Raw genomic sequence first — 10,616 nt, forward strand, 5'->3', positions numbered from 1 at the left:
GAAACTCCAGTACTTTGGCCACCTCATGCAAAGAGTTGACTCATTTGAAAAGACCCTGATGCTGGGAGGGATTGAGGGGAGGAGGAGAAGGAAACGACAGAGGATGAGATGGCTGGATGGCATTACCAACTCGATGGACATTAGTTTGAGTGAACTCCAGGAGTTGGTGATGGACAGGGAGGCCTGGCGTGCTGCGATTCATGGGGTCGCAAAGAGTAGGACATAACTGAGCAACTGAACTGAACTGAAGAAGGAGAAAAAAATGGCCCAAGGGTCTTCAGCCTTGCTGTTTGCTTCATCCAAGTTTGCAAGACATGTCTGTGTGAACTTGAGGCACAAGATCTCTGCTATAATGTTACTTTATTTTTAACATTGATTTGTCTCTTTTTTTGTATGTCTGTATCTAGATGGATAGATAGATAGTTAATCTCCTCCAGAGATTTTCTATAGAATTTCAGCATTCCTGGAGACAACCAAAATATCATCTTAATTCCATCAATACCCCCTTTTTAAAAAACCTGTACATACTGATTTTACAAAGAACCCTTAGCTTGTCCTTATGTAAAATATTAACCGAGGAAACTCAGGTTTGTAGTTTGTAAAGAAGAAATTGGCATGAAGTTTACTTAGAATAATGAAGAAGAAAAGAGGATATGATGAAAAAGGAAAAGAAGACTGAGAACAAAGTAGGGCAAAAAAAGTAAAACTAGGAGGTGGGGAAAGAGAAGGAAGAGGAGGGAATTGAGAGGAGAAGAAAAACTAATTAGTTAACATGTAGTTTGGGGTGAAAATAGTAACTTCCCTTTTTGAAAACAGAATCAAAATGCAGACGAATATGGCCAATCAATATGTCAAATAGAATATAAATGGCATAGCAACCACATAACTAAATGGCATAGCAACCAAAGTGTAGCATGAGTATATAAATAAAACCATATGCAAAAGAGAGGCAAAGACCTCTGCCTAGAACACAGTATTACTCAGAGAATACAAGAAAATTCTTCAAAATCACTTCATTCCCTAGAGCCACTTGCTTAAAGCATGCATTAAAATAAAGGAAGTTTACAGGAAGAGAAAGATTAAGGAAACAAATTGAAGAGCACATAATACCATTATGGAGATAATAGATCCAACAGAAATAGAAAGTAATAAAATAGAGGTCATTAAAAACTAAATTACTAACAGAGGGAAAGCTTGAGAAAAGCACAGAGAATGGGGAGGAAAATACAAAATATTAAATAAATTAGAGAAAAAGCTAATACCTATGGAAGATCAAGCTAATCCAACAAAAAAAAGTTGACAAGGCTGAGGTAGAAAATCCAATAAATTAAATAGAAAATATTTTCAAAGATACAATACAAGAGAATTTCCCTGAATAAGGCAGGATGGTCTAGAGAATGGCATCTGCAGTTTAAGTATAATACACACCGGGTTCTATTAATGAGTGAAGTCGCTCAGTCGTGTCCGACTCTTTGCGATCCCATGGACTGTAGTCTACCAAGCTTCTCTGTCCATGGGATTTTCCAGGCAAGAGTACTGGAGTGGGTTGCCATTTCCTTCTCCAGGGGATCTTCCTGACCAGGGATCGAACCCAGGTCTCCTGCATTGCAGGCAGACGCTTTACCCTCTGAGCCACATTAGAGTTAAAGTTTTGTTCCAGTTATTAAGCTATTGTTTCTCAGCTTCAAGCCCAGCGTCTATACTCAGGTTTCTAAAGCTGCTGCTGGGACTCTGTAGACCATACTTCTTTTTGGCCAGCTGGGACGTTCTGCCAATAGCAGATGATAGAAGGAGACTGAAGGACTCAAGGATAAAGACGGGACTTGCTCTGTTCTGCCTGCTTCCCATCTTCTTCCTGCAGATGTCCTAGTACTATCAGTAACACCTTTTGCTTCTTTCTCACCCCAGAAGTTTTTTCTACAAGTAGTTGGGTACGGTTTTCAGTTTCAAGTTCATAAAACCAGTATCATTATTTCCTACGCTCCACTGCAGAAGTATGAGTGCTCAATTGCTCAGTCATGTCTGACTCTTTGCGACCCCATGGACAGTAGACTGCCAGGCTCCTCTGTCCATGGAATTTTCCAAGCAAGAATACTGAAGCAGGTTGCCATTTCCTACTCCAAGGGATCTTCCCAATCCAGGGATCAAACCCACGTCCCTTGTGTCTCCTGCATTGGCAGGTGGATTCTTTACCACTTCACCACCTGGGAGAAGTATGAGCACCAGATGGCCAAAGACCCCGAGGTCTGAGGTTCTCCTCCAAGCTCCATATCTTAATACTTTCAGATTCTTTCTTTTGCTTTCCCAGTCCTAGCGGTAGTAGCTCTTCCCGCAATTGCTACTTCGATGATACCTATCTGCCTTTTCAGTTATCTAGTTAGCAAGTCTCTATAATAAAAATACCTAGTAATAGCACTTGTGTTTGTTTTGTTAAGCTTGTGAGCAAAGACTTATAGACAGGTGCGAAAATAAACCCTCTTTTGCAACCCAGAACTCATTGTTTAGTATGAGTTTTGATACAGGTAAGAAGGAACATGATACCTAAAACAGATTCAAATGATAGGGGTGTATTGATGAACTTAAAGATTGCTTCCAGGACTATAGTTTTTGTTGTTCAGTCTCTAAGTGGTGTGTGTCTCTTTTTGACCCCATGGACTTCAGTATGCCAGGCTTCCCTGTCCTTCATCTCCCAGAGTTAGCTCAAACTCATGTCCATTGAGTCAGTGATGCCATCCAACCATTTCATCCTCTGTCATCCCCTTTTCCTCCTGCCCTCAGTCTTTCCCAGCATCAGGGTCTTTCCCAGTGAGTAGGCTCTTAACATTGGGTGCCAAAGTATTAGAATTTCAACTTCAGCATCACTCCTTCCAATGAATATTTAGGATTGGTTTCCTTTAGGATTGACTGGTTTGATCTCCTTATTGTCCAAGGGACTCTCAAGAGTCTTCTACAGAACTACAGTTCAAAAGCAACAATTCTTCTGCACTCAGCTTTCTTTATAGTCAAACTCTCACATCCATTCATGACTACTGGAAAAACCATAGCCTTGACTAGATGGACCTTCTCTTCTTGCCTTCAATCTTTCCCAGTATGGAGCTCTTTTCCAGTGAATCAGCTCTTTGCATCATGTGGCCAAAGTATCAGAGTTTCAGCTTCAGCATCAGTTCTTCCAATGGATATTCAGGACTGATTTCCTTTAGGATTGACTGGTTTGATCTCCTTGCAGTCCAAGGGACTCTCAGCCTTCTTTATGGTCCAACTCTCACATCCATACATGACTACTGGAAAAACCATGCAGTTTAGTGCTCAGTCATGTCCGACTCTTTGTGACCCCGTGATCTGTCCATGGAATTCTCTAGGCAAGAATCCTGGAGTGGGTTGCCATTCCCTTCTCCAGAGTATCTTCCCAACTGGGATCAAATCCTGGTCTCCTGCATTGCAGGCAGATTCTTTACCATCTACACTAATAAGGAAGCCATAGGAAGCACTAGGAAAAACCATAGCTTTGACTATAAGGACCTTTGTTGGCAAAGTGATGTCTCTGCTTTTTAATACGTTGTCTAGGTTTGTCATAGCTTTTCTTCCAAAAGCAAGCATCTTTTAATTTGGGGGCTACAATCACCACCTGCAGTGATTTTGGAGACCAAGAAAATAAAATCTGCCACTGTTTCCACTTTTTCCCCATCTATTTGCCATGAAGTGATGGGACCAGATGCCATGATCTTCATTTTTTGAAAGTTTGTTGAGTTTTAAGCCAGCTTTTTCACTTTCCTCTTTCATGCTCAACATGACGCTCTTTAGTTCCTCTTCACTCTCAGCCATTAGAGTGTATCATCTGCACGTCTGAGTTTGTTGATATTTCTCCCAGCAATCTAGATTCCAGCTTGTGATTCATCCAGCCCAGCATTTTGTATGATGTACTCTGCATGTAAGTAAGCAGGGTGACAATATGTAGCCTTGATGTTCTTTCCCAATTTTGAACCAGTCCATTGTTTCATGTCTGGTTCTAACTGTTGCTTCTTGACCTGCATACAGGTTTCTCAGGAGACAAGTAAGGTGATCTGGTATTCATTTCTTTAAGAATTTTCCAGAGTTTGTGTGATCCAAACAGTTAAAGTCTTTAGCATGAAGACAAACACGAATGGTGTGCCTCTTGCTAGGATGCCATATGAAGAACACAGAATCACTTCTGTGACGAGTTTGCCAAAGATACAAGACCCGAGTCCAAGCATGAAGAGACATTATACAAGCCCAAACTGAGGCCATTTTAGGAAACAGCTGACCTTCAGTCTTCCAGTGTAAAGGTCAAAAAAAAAAAAAAATCAAAAGAAGATTGAGGAAATGTTCCATACAGAAGCAGGCTAGAAAGACCAGAGAACTAAATGCAAATTTTGATTCTAAACTGGATTCTTTTGCTATAAAAGCCATTACTGGGGCAATTGACAAAACTTGAATAATAAAACACTTAGATAGAAGTAATACATTTGGTTTAATTTTCTGATTTTGATCATCGCATTGTGGCTATGCAGGGAATTGTCTTTGTAGGCAACAGACTCTAGAGTATTCAGGTGTAATGGGGCATTAGGTCAAAAACTTACAATTAAATCATTCAGGGAGAAAAAGTTTTGGTTTACTTTTTTTAAGATATAGTTCCAAATTTTCTGTAAATTTTTAATCATTTCAAAATAAAATTTGATAATTTTTACATGCAGTTGGTCTCTATTACTGATTTACAAATCTCCAAGACATTTTATAAATGAAAAAGCAAAGTTTAAGTGGATACAGTATGTCTTTTGGTATACTTTTCAAATATATGTATTTATATTTCATCATATGTATATATATATAATTTTTTTGAAAAATGAAGAAGAAAGATTTTGTGATGATCTGGGAGGGGGTGGTAGTGGGAAGGAGCTTTCATTTTTCATTTTATATCTTCCTGCATGATTTGGATTTTTACTACAGGTACCAGGTACATTACCAGGTACAGAACTGACTCATTGAAAAAGTTCCTGATGCTAGGAAAGATTGAAAGCAGGAAAAGAAAGGATGAGATGGTTAGATGCCATCACCAACTCAATGGACGTGAGTTTGAGCAAACTCCGGGAGATAATGAAGGACAAGGAAGCCTGGCGTGCGCAGTCCATGAGGTCACAAAGAGTCAGACACAGCTGAGCGACTGAACAACAACAACCAGATACATGTATTAGTCTAATTAAAGAAAAAAAAAACAAACCAGGAGTTTTCTGGAAGATGAGATTATGTTCCATTTTTGTTTTTCTTTATATCTTACAAAATCAAAACTTAATAAATATTATATAAACATTTGGATGTACACACATTATAAATTCTTTTCTGTTTATAATTAGGGTAAAAGGTTAACAAGGATCAGATAGCATCATCAGTTAAGCCATTCTGAATAATTTTGATGGCAGAAAGTCTTTACCTGGAGTTTTATTTACTTAGGCTTTTTAACTTAAAGATCTGTATGAAGAATTGTCCTTGGCTACTGAATAGCAAGGATCATATTTTTCATTGAAGTACAGTTGATTTACAATGTTATGTTAGTTTTTGGTGTATAGTAAAGTGATTCAGTTATACAGATATACATATTCTTTTCTATTTTTTCCATTGTGGTTTATTATAGGATATTGATAATAGTTTCCTGTGCTATAAGTAAGACCTTGCTTTAACTATTTGATATATAGTAGGTCCTACTTTGGAGAAGGCAATGGCACCCCACTCCAGTACTCTTGCCTGGAAAATCCCATGGACGGAGGAGCCTGGTAGGCTGCAGTCCATGGGGTCGCTAAGAGTCGGACATGACTGAGCGACTTCACTTTCACTCTTCACTCTCATGCATTGGAGAAGGAAATGGCAACCCACTCCAGTGTTCTTGCCTGGAGAATCCCAGGGACAGGGGAGCCTGGTGGGCTGCCGTCTATGGGGTCGCACAGAGTTGGACACGACTGAAGAGACTTAGCAGCAGCAGCAGCAGTTCCTACTTGCTAACCCCAAACTCCTAATTTGTCTCTCCACCAACCTCTTCTCCTCTGGTAAACATAAGTTTGTTTTCTGTATCTGGGAGTCTATCTCTGTTTCACAAGTAAGTTCATTTTTGTCTTATTTCAGATTTCATGCATGTAACATCACACAGTCTTTTTCCTTCTCGCTCTGACTTACTTCAGTCAGTGTGATGCTTGCTAAGGCCATCCATGCTGCCGCACATGGCACTATTTCTTTCCTTTTTATGACTGAATGGATTCCCTTGTGTGTCTCCCACCGTGTCTTCTTCATCTGCTCACCTGTCAATGGACGTTTAGGTTGTTTCCATATCTTAGCTACCCAGTTAGCAAGGATTCTAGAACACATAGACTTCAAGGCAGTTATCTCAGAACTGTAAGAAAAGCATTTTCCCACTTATTAATTTAGATCCATACCTCCAATTACTTCACTCACCAAAACCTCACTCTGTAGGATATGTTTTAAAACCTACTCTCTTGCTTGACAAGCACACTCCAGTGATTTGGGAGGTAATAAGTTTAAATAGGATTTAGATTTGATAAACTGTGTGTTTTCATCCATATCCCTTTATGTGCTGCCTTATTAACACAGTCAAGGGGCTTTTCCCATTATTGTTATTGTCACTGCTGTTTTGATTTCCTGATAATGTCCATGTAAAATCAAGAAACTCTGGAGCAAGACTCACATTTACTCAAATATGGAATGGTTAAAACAGATTTTAGCTTTTGGTGATCCTTTGATAAGAGATGAAGTGAGAAGCCTCCCTCTCTCAAGCCACTTAAAGATGAAAGTTTTCAAAAGGCACCTCAGAGGAAAGTTTACATGAAGTTTCAGAAGACTGTCAGCAAGAAATCACTTGCAGAATTCTAGAATCACTTTGCAGTATCAAACAGAGATTAGAAGAGAAAGACAAATGCCATATAAAGCACTTATATGTAGAATCTAAAACATGCACAAATGAACCTATCTATAAAACAGAACCAGACTCACAGATGTAGAGAACACACTTGTGGTTGCCAAGGGGGTCAGGGGAAGGACAGCCTGGGAGTCTGGGGTTAACAGATGCAAACTATTACATTTAGGATGGATAGACAACAAGATCCTACTGCATATCACAGGGAATTATATTCAATATCCTGTAATAAATCATGAGGGAAAAGAATATGAAAAAGAATGTATATATATACATATATATGAAAAAAGTAAGGAAGGTGCTACTTGCTCAGTTGTGTCCAACTCTTTGCAACCCCATGGCATGGACTGTATGTAGCCTGCCAGGCTTCTCTGTCCATAGGATTCTCTAAGTAAGACTAGTGGAGTGGGCTACCCCATTTCAGTATATATAGAGATATTCTGGCGGCTCAGATGGTAAAGCATCTGTATGCAATAGAGGAGACCTGGATTTGATTCCTGGGTTGGGAAGATCCCCTGGAGAAGGTGGCTACCCATTCCAGTATTCTTGCTTGGAGAATTCCATGAACAGAGAAACCTGGCAGGCCACTGTCCATGGGGATTGCAAAGAGTCAGATACAACTGAGCAACTAACACTTTCACTACTTTTTTTCAGGATATACATATATATATCCATTCTTTTTCATACTCTTTTCCCTTATGGTTTATCAGAGAACACTGAATATAGTTTCATGTGCTATATAGTAGAGACTTGTTGTTTAATCTGTTCTAAATGTAATAGTTACCATCTGTTAACACCAAACTCCCAGGCCGTCCCTCCCCCGCCCCACCTTGGCAGCCACAAGTATATTCTCTACACCTGTGAGTCTGTACTTCAATTTAAAAAAAAGAACAGAGATCAAGAGTTTGGGCGCTGGTGCCAAAAACACATGAGTTTGAGTCTCAGCTTAATATTTACAATGTGTCTTTGAGCAAGGAACTTAATCTTTGCAAAACTCAGTTTATTTATCTAGAAAATGGAAATAAAATTATCTACTCTATGAAATTATTATGGAATTTTTTGGAAATAATATAATCTACCACAAAGAAAACACTTAATCAGTACTAACAGTAGTAAGTATTGTTGTTGTTGATGATTACTTTTAAAAAATAATTGCTTTCTCAGTCTATATTCTAAATATCATGAGCTCGTATATGGATTAAAACAGACTCGCAGACCACAGTGTCAAGAGTAAAAAGCCATTTTTCATATGTGTCATGACATTCATCACAAGAATCTTAAGAAAGAGGGGCCAGCCACATTATTACAACACTAGCCCAAGGATAGAGATGTTAGTGAAACTTCCTTTGGAATAAGTGTCCACCAGTCTGCTCATCACTAAGATTGGGTTTTATAAATATAAATATAAGTGGGGAGGAGTTTTCTTTTTAAATTTACAACTTTTCCTCTGGTTCCATATCAGGTGTAAGTAGACCCCCCAGGGATCACCCTCACAACTCTGGCATTCAATGCTCTAAAGAACATTGTTCCCACACTCAGCAAGTGTTTGTGGAGTCCCTACTCTGTGTCAGGTCCTATGCTAAACACTGGGTCAAGGCAGAGAGAAACCCTGCCTTCATAAGCTAGTATGCTATGGGGAAATGGAAAGTCTGACTCTTTGCAACCTCATGAACTGTAGCCGCCAGGCTCCTCTGTCCACAGAATCCTCCAGGCAAGAATACTGGAGTGGGTAGCCATTCCCTTCTCCAGGGGATCTTCCCAACCCAGAGATTGAACCAGTTCTTCTGCATTGCAGGCAGATTCTTTACCATCTCGGCCACCAGGGAAGCCCATACTATGAGGAGGGGTTTGCTAAACAGATAATCATCCTATGAATCAGTTGATCAAAAACACACATTCTAGGGACTTCCCTGGCAGTCCAGGGATTAAGAGCCCACACTTCCGCTGCAGGGGGTCTAGGAACTAGACCTCACATGCCACAAGTAAGATCCGGTGCAGCCAAATAAATAAACATTAAAAAAAAAACATTCTGTGAAGAAGTAGAAGGTGTCAGGGTGTTATTAGAATAGGAATACCTGAACTATTCTGGGAGGTTAGGGGAAGTTTCCTAGAGGAGGTGACATTTAGGTAAGATCTGAATCAGGAAAGAACAGCACGTAAGGCAGAGAACATGTGTAGTGGGCATGAAATAGGAGAGAGTATGTTAAATGCACAATAAAAATTTGCAAGACTAGTGTGAGACTAGAGAACATGTTGGTGAAAGGCAGAGGGGTGGGGTGGAACAGGAAGTGGGGCTCAGAGTGACTGAGACACGAGAAGAAGTGAAAGAGAAAAATGGGGTCTTGGAGACCATGTTAAGGACTTTTGTACTTTATTGTAAGAACAATGGAAAATCACTCAAGCAGCTAAGTGGTATTATATTATGACAAAATGAGCTCTTTCTAAAAATCACTCACTCTGACTGCCATGTGCAGAATAAATTAGAGAGCAAAAACAGAAGCCAGGTTGACCAGTTGGGTAGCAAGAAAACTTAGGTAATTATTATCTCTGCCTAGCAACACATAGAATAAGTAATCTAAACATCCAGACATCTGAACAGGTAGCTTTGGTGGAAATACTATCGGGGTCACAATCAGTTAATTAAGAAACTAGGTTGGATCAAAGCATGATTTTATTGCCTTAGTCCAGGAGCTACAGGGCAACCTCTTTAGGTTTCCTCAAGAATAAAGGAGCCAGAGAGGTAAAATTCTAGCACAAGATCTACTGACCCACACCCATTGCAACTAGTGAAAAATATTTTGAATAAACAATCATTTAAAACTCTCTAAGGTCTTCCCTGATTGTCCAATGGTTAAGAATCTGCCTGCCAATGTAGGGGACACAGGTTTGATCCCTGGTCCGGGAAGATCCCACATGCCAAGGGACAACTAAGCCCGTGACCAGGGCTACTGAAACCCAAGCTCTAAAGCTTGTGATCTGCAAAAAGGAAACCCACCACAATGAGAAGCGTGTGCGCTGCAACTAGAGAAAGCCCGTGCACAGCAGTGAAGACCCAGCACAGCCAAATATGAAAATAAGAATAATTTTTTACAAGAACTCTGTAAGCAGTTCTAAGGCTTCAATTACTGTTTAGTGTGTGAAGAAACATCCATTCGAGGAAATCTAGGAAAATTTGGTAAGAAAAGCAAGAAGTTGTGGTATCTGAACCAAGGCCTTGGCCTCCCTCCTTTCACTCAGCTCAGCAAGACAGAAACTCCACTCCAGGCGGTTGCCTTCATGAACACAGGACTTCCTCTCCCCATGACAACCAATTAGAGGACTTTCTTCTTAGGAGGACATTTCTCATTTGAGGACATTTGGCATTTTTCATCCCGTCCCCAGCTACTATTGCTAAGGCTAAGTCGCAGGCAAGTCCAGTTGAGAAGTGGTGGGTCTCCCCCTTCCACCCACTCCCGTCTCGTGAGATGGAGGCTCTAGCTTGGGTATGGCATGCTGAGACTATTGGAGCCTCGACTGCCCTTGATTTAACTCATGAGACAATGGCTTCACATGAGGAGAGGCCAGCCCAGAGAATCTCAGACTGCTTGCCCTCGCCTACTGATTATTCAGTTCCTCAGAGAGAGATTTGCCATTGTTTCCATCCCCAGCTGCACAGCTCCAAAGATTTTTCTGAGGGGAA

Source organism: Bison bison, unplaced genomic scaffold, assembly GCF_000754665.1.
Source record: "Bison bison bison isolate TAMUID 2011002044 unplaced genomic scaffold, Bison_UMD1.0 scf7180017864518, whole genome shotgun sequence".
NCBI lineage: Eukaryota > Metazoa > Chordata > Mammalia > Artiodactyla > Bovidae > Bison > Bison bison.